The sequence below is a fragment of the Vanessa cardui genome, chromosome 14 (genome assembly GCF_905220365.1).
Source record: "Vanessa cardui chromosome 14, ilVanCard2.1, whole genome shotgun sequence".
Taxonomy (NCBI): Eukaryota; Metazoa; Arthropoda; class Insecta; order Lepidoptera; family Nymphalidae; genus Vanessa; species Vanessa cardui.
The window spans coordinates 13,245,450-13,261,562 of NC_061136.1; the positions used below are offsets into that span (position 1 = coordinate 13,245,450).

The window sequence follows — 16,113 nt, forward strand, 5'->3', positions numbered from 1 at the left end:
CATTATCTAACAACTTTCCCAGTAACCCATTCAATTCCCCGAATAATCTTGCCATGGAGGGAGGGACATACGTAAATATTACAGTAGGTACTAAACATAAATTAAACGATTAATTACGTTGTTATTTATCTATTTTGCAAAAGAATTTTAGCATTTTCTGTCACACAACGCATATACTCAAACAAATCAACACACACATGCATAAGCGATCTTTTCACACAAAGAATAATATTTGCTTATTACTAACACATATGTATATCAATGAACACCTACTTAATTATTGTTTTAATTACATATAGGTGAGTTTTGTTTAATATACATATATTAAAATAGTTGTCGCCCGTGGATTTCAGTTCAAGTTGGCTTCATACTAAATTTCATCAAATTCCGTTCATTGATTTGGTAGTGAAAGAGCCACAAACAGAATTACTTTCAAATTTATAATATTAGTATAGCTTTACAATTATTAATCTACTGTAACACAAAATAAATATAAAATAGCACATTCATATTAGTTAAAGGGTTACATAGATTGATTCTAGTATTATGTAAGTTTGTCCATGGTTCATGACTATTTTAAATATTGCAGTGATGGTCGGTTTATAAATATTAAAATTCTATCGCAGAACTATCTTTAGTCTCAAATTTAAATACAATAGTTATTATAAATGAGTTAACAATACATTAGTAATATCTAACTAAAATTAGAAATGGAGAGTGATTCCTTTCTAATTTATATCACATTTTATGAAAACTTGTTATAAAAAACGATTAAGTATGTCATATGTTTAGAATAATGATGAATTTTGTGTCATTGCTAATGATTTAATAAAAATATAATCGATTTTCGAACGTACAATACATTATTACCGTATTGAAAAGTTTTTCTCGTGCTTTATTTAAAATTGTACGAGACTACGAGTATATTTGATTTATTTATTTAGATTTTGATTTTGATTTTTATTCCGACATTAGAATATAATAATCCCAAAAATGTAAAAAATTACATAAAATATTTATTTTCCTTGTAGTGATGTATTCATTACGTTAAACAGTACACACAAATAACATGTCATTTTGAATTAGCAAAAATTGTTCTTTTTTTTTTAAGTTTTTCGTTGCGGGCTAGTAACAGATCAGCAGGTAAATAACATGATAAAGTCAAGTACTCTTTACAATCCTATTCTTGTTTTCGCAGAAATATAATTCGTTATTATAAGCATGTACATATGATGTACACAGTCATCAGCATAAGAAAAGAAAGTCCGCATTACAGTTACGTGTTTTAAATATTTAATTAGACGATGAGGTAAAGTCTACTGTCTATTCGAGTACTAAGATAAATTCTTTCTTTTTTATGAAGCGGACCACTTATATTCAAATAGCCGTACTGACTCTGAACGTATACAAAAACAAACGTTTTGTATAGAACACGTTAACGAATTAACAATGGATACATGCATATACTTAAATTTTTCGATTAGAAACTTACTTACATTGCATACGTTAAACTTTTATGGGACAATGGACATCACATAACTAACGACTCTAATTGATTGCATATCTTTGGAATGAGATGATAGCCTACAGGGTAATTCTAACAACAAAAATATACATATATTTAGGTACATTAATATATGAAAACAACAATTGTAAAATATAACATTTGAATTTAAGTATAAAATATACTTTTTTCACCGGTGATTCTCAGGTCCGCGGTGTTTATTTTCGAGATGGAGATAGATTTTCGTCAGTCTATATTAAATAATAGTTTTTGAATTTTACTTTGGTCTGTGCATAATAATGTAATTGTAGGAGTAGGAGTAGATAGTATTCGTTTCCTATACGTGATAGGATGAATAGTTATAAAACTGAATATTTTTAAAAAATTAAAAGATCGTAAATACTGCTACTAAACGCTAAAAGCATCACAACACTATCGATTTGAGAACAGATTTCCAGTGCTTCTATCGGTCAATGCGCCCGCGGCGTGTACGCAGCGATCGCTTCGCGCACGCAAATCATATTCGCGGCGTGTACGCGACCATTGCATTTCCATAAAAAAATACTGCTGTTAATTTAGTTTCTTCGAAGATATATACGATTCATTACTCGCCTCGATGGAAACACGCCAACAAATTACCCTGATAATACGCTTATCTTGAATATCACTCAACAACAAATGTTTATTAATTTGTAGTATTGTAATATTTAAAACAAGACTATAACTCATGTAAACATTATCTCGCGCGACTCTAATGAACACGTGTTATTGTTATGTATTGGATAAATTGTATCATATATTGCATTACTATATACTACATACTGTTACCCGTAGCTTTGCTCGCGGTAGTTGAATATATTTACAGATTAACTTTAAATATTACGTTAGTTTAAGACCTCTTTGTATACCACATTGGCGTGAATTTGACCACATAGGGTAGAATATGGGGAATCGCTTAAGTAAGTTTCTTCTACTAGTATCTCAAAAATAAGTTTCTAGCTTAAAAAATCGGACTTCAATACAAACATTCAACCCACATTTCACCCCCTTAGGGATATGATTTTCTAAATATTTTCCTTAATGGGTGTCAATAAAATGATCCTACTTACCAAATTTCACGGCCCTAACTTTAATAGTTTACGGTCGCCGATTACAAATCAGGATATATTATTTTATAAGTATAGATCATTTTTATAACAGAGAGGAGGTAAGCTGGATGGATTATCTCCGTGGCACATTTGATATAGTGCGAAAGTTTTAGCACACAGAACTACCCACTTCTGTCAATTCGTCGACATTCAATCCCACACGACAGGGGATATCAGACAAAGGAGAATGGAGTTTTCTTTCTTACTTTCTGAGATTTAACATTGCAATTTACAATTGGCAGAAACACTTAACAATACCAGGATTCGAGTCCGGGAGCTGGGTATCAGTGGCTTACTAAAACAAGCTAAGTATAATTCTACAATTCCAATTTGTTGTAACCTTAATAATTTAATAGGTACGATTCGAAACGATTCCAAATTAGCATAGATACAGTTAACAGGAAGTATGTGCGAATCGCGATGCCCTATACGGAGTGCGTTGCTTGTTGTATAATTCGACATGATTCCTAACCCTAATTATTACACAATGCGTGCAAGACCCAGTTACACGTTAACAACGGTTTCTCATTGATTATTATTGAACATTAAATCATAAAAGATTCCAAACTGTTAGTCGTTTTCATGCGTTATTTTCGTCTCATTGCGTCCAACAATGAAATAAAACCAAAATATAGATTCTATAAAGGCTGAAAGATTGAAAATGAAAATACTATAAAAAGCTCAATTGATTGATTTTTTTTTCAAATACAATAGATTAATTAAAAATACATATTAATTATATAACTTTATATGTGATAGGTACTGGCTGGTGAATAAAATAAATAAAGTTATAAATTAAAGATGAGGAAAAAAGACGGAGATATCTGTGCAGCTACAAATATGACCTGAATATATATATGACAAAACATATGATATATACTACTATACTATATTACGTTGATAATCCGCCAGAAACCTTCACGCAAGTGCCAACTAAGTAACTTAATCGGATGAACGACGTAATACGAGAAAATACGAAAAAACATTTATGGGCTATTTGCCAGAAAATTTCACATAATGCAAGATTTATATGCTCATCTCATAAATCTCATCTCCAAATCATGTGTGTATAAATAATAAAATAAAATTCAATCAAATCAAAAATCTCTTAATTTATTGACTGTATCTGTAAAAATAAATATCCTAACAAACAACAATGAATAGTGTTGGTACATAGTAAATATATATTATTAATAGCCTATCTACATATATTGCCCATTGGTACCCTTAGGGAACAAACGCCAAATAAACGATATTTTACATCCAATCGACGCGATATCCATTGGTCGAGAGCTTGAATAATCTATGATATTCATTATGGTTACGAGAAAAAATGGCGTTTCAAAATAGACGAAACTGCTATCGAAAATTTGGAAATATACGTAAAGGACATAAATAGTTAAATAAAAAAGTACTGTATTGTATATAAATATATGATAATCGACAACTGTTACTTTTAGTTGTTAACGATATAGCTCAGCTAAAACAAATTAGGTACTTGGAAAAAATCTAACCTTTGTTTATCTTTAATTTCGACTGGAATAGGAAAAGTAATGAAAAAATTGTTTGTAATTTGTTTACGAGTTAAAAATCAGTCATTAGAATAATTTAAATATCCATCCTATTAAAGGACTAAATAGAAGATGAAAGTTTACATAGAATATAAGGTAGAATAAGAGTACGGGTAAAGCATATCACCCAAAACTACTTTTACTAAATATAGTCCAGTCAAATTACGGCTAAAAACGGGTTAAATAAACATGAGCGAACACAGTTTGGGCATTTTGAGGATTGAAAGGGGGGTGCACCCTGAGCTTAAATTCCAATTTGAGGGGCTGTAGTGAGGTCAGCTCAAGGTCATTTCGACCGAAACGCGTTTAATTCGATATCTCGAGAATGATCACTGTTAGCCAAAAAATTATAGAGACCTTTTCTTTTCCAAATTAAATTTACCAACTTTTTTATTTAAAACTTTTTTTTCTAACATTAATATTTTTCAACTTATGACTCCCGCAAGGCAAAAATTTCATTTTTTTTCCTATTTTTCGTCGTTTTCTCCCCAACCATTGGATTTTATTGAATTTTACCGATCATCAACGTAAAGATCTTTTAATTATGAACAATTTTGTTCTTAAACTTTTTTCTGTAGTGCCAATACTTTCGTAGTTATATATCATTTTACCGAGCGAATTCCGCGCCATTGTCGCAACGTGTATCCACAGACACACTGTTGCGTGTATTAGTGCAAGTAAGGAACATCTGTCCTCGATTTTTATACCTGGGGTAACCCTCGTCCCATGAAATCTATTTTTAGCCTAAGAAAGGGTCGGGGTAAAGGGGAGTGGAAGTGAGCATAACCGTTCAGTTGTTCAGTGTTTTCTTGGCTTCTACGCAGTGAGGATCAAAAATCGTGTATTTTCGGTTTTAGAATGTTGTGCTGCTGTAAAAAATAAAAATGGAACATTGCTTTATATGCAGCAAAACGTTGAGTGAAGGAGAAGTTATAACGGTGCAAAAAAAACGGATACAAACACTTATAAAAGCCAGCGTGATAAGGGGAAATAAGGAACATGAGCGCATGTTAACCTCTCTATCGAGTATAAGGTAATATTCATTATTTTTTGACCGTTATAAAAATTACTTTTCATCATCACAAAATTTTCCAGTATTTACTCCTGGTATTAATTATTTATTAGGGTGCATTCTTCGTGTCAAAGACATTATGGAGACGAGAGAGCTGCGGCGGCTGTTGTACGGCGAAGTCTGTCGTCAGACTCTTCGTCGTCATCGCGGACACCGACACCTTTACCCGTGCCACATGAAGAGGAATTCGATTTCAAAAACTCGTGCTTTATTTGCACCGAAAAGATTCCGGAAAACGTTCAAGAAACGAACCAACGCGTTCGCCTCAAACAACGAATTCGTATAAGTTCGGTAAAATCATTTTCAGCGGTGAAAAAATCCATATTGTCGATATTGGAGGGCCGAAATGATCAAGTGTCACAGTCGGTGAGTGCGCGTATACGAGAAGTTTCTGATGATGTTGGTGCTGGCGCAAGATACCATCACAAATGCTGGCTCGATTTAAAAGTTAAACCGAAAAGGGGAGTAAAAAGAAGACGCAGTTGTGAAAATATCGAAGACATTGTCGACGCAATATACAATTACATGCTATCGAATGATGATGATTGTCAATTTAAACTTTCCGACATAACCCACCAAATCGAGGGTGCTGAAGAAGTAGACTTCCGTACCATAAAAAAGTACTTAATAAACAAGTACCGCGATAATATCGTGATATTCGAACGACCACGTCTTGGCACATTTATTTGCTTAACGAATGCAGGTGCGAAAATTTTGAGCGATTCGTTTTATAAGGCGAAAAAAGGAAATCCAGCAGAAGAGAGATCACGTGTTGTCGAAGAAGCAGCAGGAATAATACTAGAAGATATTCGAGGCCTTTTGCTGCAAGACGAATTTCCTCCGATCGACGATTTCATGAAAAATATTGAGTCGACAATTCCACAATCGCTCAAAGTTTTTCTTCGCACTTTAATAATGAAATACAAGTGTTCAACGACCAATAAGTGGGAAACTATCTGCACTACCATCGCACATGCCATCATGACTGCAGTTCGACCTCGCCGATTTCATTCTCCCCTGCAATTGGGAGTTGCAACATTTCTGTACAGGAAATTTGCGTCAAAACATCTCATCGACATACTGTCAGCTTTTGGATTTTGCTCTTCCTACAATGAAGTGTTATTATTTGAATCATGCTGTATCCAGAATCATTCTCCAAAAATCGGGGTATATGGTTTTTCCCAGTTTGTCTTCGATAATTCCGATTTCAATGTTAATACAATTGATGGCCACAATACTTTTCATGTAATGGGGGGTATACAGTGCGTTACTCCTTGCGAAGCCGTCTCTTACGAAGCACCTGCCTCGCGGAAATCTACGAAATTAACTGCGGCGGAGATAGCAAAGTTCGGACACATCCCTATCGAGACATACGAAAACCGTTGTGGCCCGAATGAACTTTGTGCCCTCAACATCAATTCCATTCGTCCGATAAATCTGACGATTTCTCCAACGCTTGCCGACTTTTTATGGTTGTATGGCAAGTGGACTGTTCGACCCGATATTGGTGGATGGAATGGCTTCATGCAGCAAGTGATAGCTGAAAGATCATTCAAGAAAACGAGGGTGATTCCATTACCAGTCATCGATGCTCCTCCGTCCAAAGAAGACACTATTTATACCGCGTTACGTTTGGCTACCGAAAAATGCAAAGATGCCGGGCAAAAAGGATGTGTTGTCACTTTCGACCTTCCGCTTTTCATGAAAGCTCACGATATTATATCTGGCGTTGATTCGACTTCACCTGTCGGTAAAATAGTCCTCCGTTTGGGCGGGTTTCATTTATTGATGTCCTTCTTAGGCTCAATAGGAAACATTATGGATGGCAGTGGCCTGACAGAGCTTCTACAGACGATATACGCTGGTAACAGCGTCGTCCATATTTTGTCTGGACATGCATATTCTCGGGCTGTCAGAGGACACACACTGGTTCACCAATCGCTAGCCAAGATGATAATTGACAGCATGGAGAGCGAATTTACGGAAGAAGAGCGAGAAGAACTTGATTCGATTTTATCCGGGCCCGAACGATCCTACATCCTCGCAGAAGCCGAGAATCCTGTTGTTGAAGCCGCGTATAAGAAATTCGAAAATCAACTGAAAGTACTTGAAGAGCTGAGCCCGACCGGAAGACTTTGGATACAATACTTTCGTATGGTTACGCTCATGAAAAACTTCATTGAAGCCGAAAGATCGGGAAATTGGAACTTGCATCTTGACACCATCCAAAAAATGTTGCCATATTTCCACGCTAGTGGCCATTTCTTGTACGCAAAAGCAGCACATATATATCTGCAGAGAATGATGGATTTGCAAGATAAATTTCTTGATTTCGAGCTGCAAGATTTTGTTAATGGCTTCTTTACGATGCACTTTACGGACAAGTCGTGGTCAGGAATTATGTCCGACATGGTAATTGAGCAAAGATTAAATCGACCTATGAAAGTAGCTGGTGGACTAACGCAAGGACGTGGGATAAACTCTCACACAACATCCAGATGGATTCTAGGAATGATCTCAATGCTACACGTTTGTGACGAAGTCGAAAATTTTTGCGGCGTATTCAGCGCAACTACTGAGCAGCATGTTGATGCTAGACCGTCGCGCATTGTGCGAGATAACAGCGACTCAGAAAAACTGGACAACTGGTTGAGTGAGCGCCAACCTTTCATCGAGGCATGCAACTTGCGGTCACTAAGTACTGGTGCCATCGGCGACTCGACAATCAACTGTCATCTTTGCGATGAAGTTGGCGCGAAAATGTTGAACGAGATGATCGGAAGACCATTCGCGACGTACAAGTTTCAACGAAAAAAAAAAGTCCTTCCATTAGCTGCAATTACCAACAGCATCCGCGTGGATGACAATGCGCCAGTTGTTCCAGTTCAGCCGCTGTTATTATTCCAACGAATGACTCTGTCTGAAAATTTGCCAACGGAATTAAAAGAAATCTTAAAACACGAGCTGGCACCTTATCCGATGTCGTTATTCACACAGGAAGGAATGCGCCACGGCACAAAATCTACGTTGTATGATTGCTTCCTGCCGTTAAAAACACCTCCGGACTTAGGGCCGAACCCAAAATTCATTATTGACGGTGGATTTCTTCTACACAGGGTTGTGTGGGGCAGCAACGTTACCTACTCCGATATATGCCAGAAATACGTAGCATACACAAAAAAACACTACGGTACAGACGTAGTAATTGTATTCGATGGCTATCCCGAAGATATTTCCAACTTTGGCACCAAATCTGCCGAACGACTGCGCCGATCCCAGTTGAAGCCATGTGTGGATATAATTTTCACCGACAATATGACCGTCACCGCAACTCAAGATAAGTTTTTAGGCAACGAGAGCAATAAGACCAGATTCATCTCACTACTGAAAACGGTTCTCATCAAATCAGACATAGAGGTGGAGCAAGCCGTAGAGGATGCGGATGGTCTAATTATCAGTACGGCTAAGAGAATTTCGCAGGAGTATAGTGCTGCGGTTGTTATTGGTGAGGACGTGGATTTGCTGGTTTTGCTGACTGCAACAGCCGGCGCGTGCAACAACATTTTCTTGAGAAAACCTGGCCGAGGCAAATCGACGGACGCTACATATAGCCCACACTGCCTCAAACCGATATATGGGCCGAATGCCGCAAAAAACCTATTATTTTTGCACGCCATTAGTGGTTGCGACACAACGTCGGCACCATTCAACCTAGGCAAGCTGAAAACAATGACCGCATTGAAAAAATCTCCGGATTTGGTTTCGTTAACTGAAGTTTTTCTGCAAGACAAAGCAGATAAAACAACTATCGCTTCAAACGGCGAACAATTCATTTTGAATTTGTATCGCAAGGCGGGTGACACGAATTGTACAAATCTCAACGAGCTCCGATATAAGGGATATAAAAAAATGGCAGGCAGTGGGAGGGTTAAATTAGAATCCCTTCCTCCTACCTCTGATGCGGCATTTTTTCACTCGCTGAGGTGTTTCTACCAAGTACAATACTGGCTGGAAAATTATCTGGAACCCGAGGAGTGGGGCTGGCGTCGCACCCCCCGTGGATTGGAGCCAATAACGATGTCATTGCAACCAGCTCCGGATAATTTACTGAGATCGATTGCGTGCAAATGCAAAACCAACTGCGGCAAAGCGTGCGGATGCAGAAAGGCCGGCCTCTTTTGCTCAGTTATTTGCAATAATTGCCAAGAGAACTATTGTTCCAATATGGCCAAGATTACCGACGATGATGATCTTGACGTAATGGACGAGGACGACGTATGCCCCGATACCGCCAGGGCCTTTAATATTCACGAATCACTTCCATCGACCTCGGGTGCTTAACTTTCCGAATTTTATAACCTATTTTTTTTATCAATAAATGTGTGAAACAGTTTTAATTGTTAATTTACTTCTTACCCAAATTAACCGAAAAATTTACCCAAATTAAATACCCTATTTTTAAATAGTTTCATCGATTGACCTTTTTATATTGCGACAGTGGCGCGGATTTCGCTCGGTAAAATGATATATAACTACGAAGGTATTGACACTACAGAAAAAAGTTTAAGAACAAAATTGTTCATAATTAAAAGATCTTTACGTTGATGATCGGTAAAATTCAATAAAATCCAATGGTTGGGGAGAAAACGACGAAAAATAGGAAAAAAAATGAAATTTTTGCCTTGCGGGAGTCATAAGTTGAAAAATATTAATGTTAGAAAAAAAAGTTTTAAATAAAAAAGTTGGTAAATTTAATTTGGAAAAGAAAAGGTCTCTATAATTTTTTGGCTAACAGTGATCATTCTCGAGATATCGAATTAAACGCGTTTCGGTCGAAATGACCTTGAGCTGACCTCACTACAGCCCCTCAAATTGGAATTTAAGCTCAGGGTGCACCCCCCTTTCGATCCTCAAAATGCCCAAACTGTGTTCGCTCATGTTTATTCATTTCGTAATTTGACTGGACTAATAAAAATCGATATGTTTCTGAATAATGGGACATTCCATCGAGTACACGGCTAGTTTAATATAATTATTGTTCGCATAATAACTTAAACTCATTGATCTAATAAAATGTTTAAAAGTAGGGGTCAACATTTGCCTAATAACTTATATTCATTGATCTGATAATATATTTAAAAGTAAGGGTCAACAGCGTAATGTCTGAATTCACACTAATTTCTCTAGGGCTATAACGAACAAAGAAACTTTAATCAACAATCTTCGCGTAAAATGTTTGTTTCATTAAACATGCCACGCCCGTTACAGGGGCGATGAACTAATTGTTACAGCACTCGGAACTTTGCGTAAAATGCGACAAATTGTCTACTATATAAGTGTAATATAATTGTATAATTAATTAAAACATTAGCCTTAATGTTACCTCGCTTTATAGTATTTCATCGAATTCGGTTTCTTACTTTATCCTTGGAAAGCTTAACAGACAGAGAGTTATGTTTGCATATATAATATTGGTATAGATTTAGAGGCACTAACATTACATTTGATAATCAGCTGCTTTACGCCGTTTTAGCGGCGGCACACTCCTGCCCCGCTCCCGTGCGCATGATATTATCAATAAACAATAACAACTCTTCTAGAATAGGGCAATTATTATTTTTAAATCCGACTCGGAGTTCTAGGAATTACCGTATTCATTAAAGAAGAAAACAAGCTTTATTTCATAGGAGAAGCGATTTTAGTTAGACAAGTTCATAAAATTCATTGGAACATTTTCCGTTGACTATTTACGTCAATCTGTGATCACGTGACATGTCAATTGCTTAAGTTACTTCTATACAGTTTCTACTGGAATCCATGAACACGTGAATTTCTTTATAGAAAACTGAAAAAGACATTATTTTCAATAATTTTTAAGCAATCATATTCACGACTATGTTCAGAAACTCATTCTGATTACGAGACGCGAACTGCGTACTTTTCTTTTTGGAGCCAACCTTATATAGAACTTATAACTGTATTGTAATAACTGTAGTTTGTAATTATAAATTAATAATACATCAAACTCAATTCAATTTTTGGTGCAATGGGATTTCGTGGCTCTATGACATATCAATATGATAATTGAAAATATAAAATTTGGCAAATTCGAGACACAATAACCATAATAGGAAACTTTGCATAATTACATCTTGTATGGTGTAGGCCGTGATAATAATTTTTAAACATAATTTAATAATCAAAAATATGTAGCAATATTAAATTTAAGATTTTAATTAACATAGTTTTATTTCTTATTACAGTTATTAATTACGGGATATGGTAAATACACTTTACATTCTCGTGAACAAGACATTCGTAGATAATGTCGAAATATCGAGTTCCACCGAACAAAAATAAAAAACATAGTAAATATCCCGAAATTAATAACTTTAATAATATATATACATACATGTCTTTATACTTGTCTAAGTTGCAACATAAGTCTAGATATAACCGAAACTACGTGAATTATTCTGCTATAGAACAATGTATAAAATGAGGTGTACATTCGGATAAAAAATAATAACTGCAACGCAACCATTTGCTAATAAAAATATGGAGCATTTTACATATAAAAAGTTGTATACACCTTTGCATAAATGATTTATGAAATGAATTAAATGAAGTGGAAATTTTAATCGTCTATGATGATCGCTATTAAAGGAAATTGCTTTTATACCTAAATGATGAAATAACGCATTACGCATGTGTATAGCTGAAGGTCCGATATTAAACGTTAGTAATAGAGAGAGTATGTTCCGTGACAAACAATTTACGTACAGTCGGGGTAAGATAATTCGTCACCTTAAGATCCATTTTCGTGTGCGATAATCTGCTTTACCGAGCGAGGATAACGTATCGCGTCGCAATGATTTGATGTTTAGATTCAAAAGGTACTAAGAGTTTAAGACTTGATAAAGGAATGAATTTGAAAACTGACGAAGGTTTTCTTACTCTGACTGTACATTGAATACAAAATTTATTTCACAATGAGTTTTTATGCGACTCCGAATAAACATGACAAAATATTTAATGTCAGTTTGCAAAATAACTATCATTAAAAAAAACGACATCTTTCTTATTCAAATACCGATGAAATAACGAAAATTTCGGAGCGCAAGCGAAAACACCGTCAGTGACAGTGTCAGTGACAGTGTTGACAGTTATATCATATAAACTACGCTGACATTATGAGTTTACAGATTAGGTTACTAGTGCTTTGTGCATATTCTACCGTCAAATAGTACAGTGTGAGAACACTGGTAAGGTGAGCCAGTGTAACTAACCAAGGTACCAGTGCCAACGTATATGGGTGTTGGTGACCATTAGTCCATTTGCCAAAGAATGGACTTTATCGTATAAAGACGACAACTAAATGAAACTACTTCATTAATTCAAGAGATTCATTCACGTCTTGGTTTTAGATGATATGAGTTCAACAATTTGTCAGCATATTTATTGGTGCGGTCATCTGACACGGGTTAGGGTGCACACTGTTAATATCAGTTTGTTCTACATAGTGTTGACAAATAAGCGTTTGATGTCACATGAATTGCAGTTATTTATTGCAGCGCTAATGGACTTACATCATCGCTTTCAATGAAAACATTTCGCCTTACAAAATCAAGCATAATTAGTAATAAGTTAAATTTAAAACAAATTAAGTCTGTGGTATTATCATCATGTAAAATTTCAACTTAATCGATTTTTTAGAACCGATTTGATAATCGCAAACAGCTGGTGCATAAAAGCTGTTAAATTAGGAATGTTAATAAAACACTCTCAATAGTAAATTTGTACAAGTACCATAATTATATTTTATTTTATTTAACAGTGAGGTGACCACTAGCCATTGTCGCTATGATTCTATTTAATCATTTTCAAAATTTAATTCGTGTATCTTCTTAATTGTTTTACATATGAATTTTGTGTGAATATTATATTAATTTAATATGGACATATTGAGCACACATAAAACCATACATTCTATGCGCACACACAAACACAAACACACACAACTACATTATATATATCTGATGCATTAGACATCATAGGACTATGAAATCCTACGTCCATACGTATCAAAAACATCGAATTTCGTAGGATTTCAGTGTGTTGCTTTCGCGTGTATGTGTGTGTAATAAAAACAATGTTTTTAATAAACACGAGTAGAACTATAACGATTGTATCAAACGTACTAATTCTTTAATCGATAAAGTAAATTTGCCACGGTTTTGGCAGTGAACTCAAAATTATCACGCAATGTATACATTAATTTGATACTTTCATATTTTTTATCGATTTTACAACACTTTAAATGTTGAACATTTTATTCTGTGATTTTATTGTATGTGACATAACCTACGTCCTTGAAACGACGAAATTATATTGTTACCTAATCATAAACCGATTCTGTGACTATCGCTAATAATCTAAGGATTACTAAATACTACTGGTCCCTGTATTACCAAAATTTAGCCACTCTGTGCATTCCTTCGCTCGTTACTTTGTATCATAAACTCACACAGTTCTGCATGTTGCAAGAAAACTCAGCTGCATCAAGCCTTTTGTCTCACAAAGACGGAAGCGTTTCGGTTTTGCGGCCCTAACTACAAGCTACACGACCATACCCAACACATGATAATAACCAAACGTATACCTCGAAACGACGTCCAAATATCCTGAAATAACTAGGCTCGGAAGACTAAGCTTATCGTAATACGTATGTTTTGCGAAATCACTGCATAAAAAAAATATATATGATAAATTTCCTTATCAAAATATCACTTCACTCTCACTGTTTCACAAAAAGCCTGATAAGACTTTGTTTTAATGTAAAGAATAAAAGAATCTTCTCACCGCAGTTAACTACAAAGCTAATAACGTGAAATTATCTTTCAGCTCGCTACCAGCTCCTTTCCTTCATTCAGAAGGAAAGTGTGGATTTGTTTTATACTTATTTTTTTCCTGAATTCGATTTTCTTTCCGGGTACGCGTCCGGGCCACGCCGACGAGGCGACTGGAAGGATCGAACGCTACCCTGGGGGAGGCTGCGTATTCGCGCATGCCGCGCAAGCAAAAACCTACTTCATACCTGCAATATACGGTACCATTTCCATCGTTATAATAAATGCCGTCAATCGATTTTCACTCGATGCCAGAAAGGTATATGTCGCACGGTTGCCGATTATATTCGAACTTAACGCAGAAGTATTAAAGTTTACTATTGCTTATAATCCAGGTTATTGTGGAAATTTAGGGATGAGGCGAGGTCGGTGTGTTGAATGGGTGTATTAGCGACAGAGGGCGTTGTTTGATGTGGCGGTCTGTTACCGGGCGCTTCTATTTAAAAGCACTTTGTTGAACGTCAATATACGAAATTCGTACAGCTGTTTGATCTCGATAAGTCTCGTTTAATCGCGGAAACCGTCAAATCGATACATTTTTTTACTAGATTGGAGTCACTTATGTAATTATTGACATTTGCCGTTCAAAAACAATATTTTGCAGGGAAAAATGTATATAGCTAATAGGAAGTGAACGTACTGTACGTAAAAAAGCAATGAGTAAGCCCGCAGCGGTCTAGCATTGCAGACGAGACGCCACGTGGGCGTCCGAGTCGGTGAATCGTATGCGGTTAAATCGATACGATGCAGTGTTCCGCTCATCTGCTGGTCTCAAACTCTTCTTCCTCCAGTAACATCCTTTGGAAGCTTAACATAACATATCGTTATGAATTGAATTAATTTGCATTTGAATATAATAAAGGGTAATGCCATCGCACAATTATTTCTTTGTTTTCTAGCGAACCGCCTCGATTTAGTAAGGGCGCGAATTGTAACTATTTTTTGTTAATTTATTTATATTATAAATGAGATATATTTGAGAAATATTTTTATTCTTAAAATATGGACCAAAATTTAAAAAAAATCAACGTTAGAGTTATCTGACCACCACTTTCGTGGCGAAAGTGTTTTGGTGCTCGTAATTTTGAGTCTTTTTTTTTTTGTATAATATTATTTCTATTGTAAAATCCCCAGGTTACTAATATGATCTCAATATGGATCAATAAAATACAAAGCTTCGTAAATAACCTATACTTATTACAAATTTGAAATAGATTAAAAAAATATTAGCGTAATATCTTACAAGAGAAACACTCGCGCGGATACTAACTTTTCTTGGCATCGTTAATGCTCGACTTCGGTACTAGGAAGTTATGCCCGTTATGCCTGGTGTTAAATTATTTCAATCGTACTTCAAACCGAAACACAATCATATTAAATACCAATAGACACCCGCGGCTTCATTTCCGTTTTACGGGCCAAAAAAGTAGCATACGTCCTTTCTTGGAGTTCAAATTTGCTTCATTCCAAATTTTATCAAATTCGGTTCAGCGGTTTGGTCGTGAAATAGCGACAGACAAACAGTCAGACAGAGTTACTTTTACATTTATACTAATAATATAGATTATTGGCGGTAGAACGTCCGACGAGTGGATGGTAATTACGTAGACGGGTATGCATAAAACGCTACCGGGAAGTACTTACCGATTCTGCACTAAAAAAAAGTTATTGTAGTACCGTAAGTAAGCATACATTACTGCATACTTGAAGATTCATACATTCCTATTGGGAGAACTATTTTGATTTGTGAAATATATTTAAAAAAATAATTGCCCACGCAAAACCGATGGCTTGTCAATATCGGTATTGATATTAGTCACTCGCTAAATTAGTTGGAACAGATTCGCAGCACGTAGCAGCAGAGGAAACTGCGTTAATTGAATACAAATCGTTTTTATATTTTAAAGTA

The 16,113-nt window shown here is 35.6% G+C and overlaps 1 protein-coding gene across 1 annotated transcript in view; it reads right to left on the reverse strand.

The window, feature by feature from the left end:
- The window catches only part of LOC124535279 (adenomatous polyposis coli protein-like), a 75,875-nt gene that overhangs the window by 46,863 nt on the left and 12,899 nt on the right, over positions 1-16,113 (reverse strand). Inside the window, exon 4 of the mRNA XM_047111440.1 lies at positions 13,958-14,392. The gene's annotated coding sequence lies outside the window, so the exon portion shown is untranslated. The remainder of the gene's footprint in view (positions 1-13,957; positions 14,393-16,113) is intronic.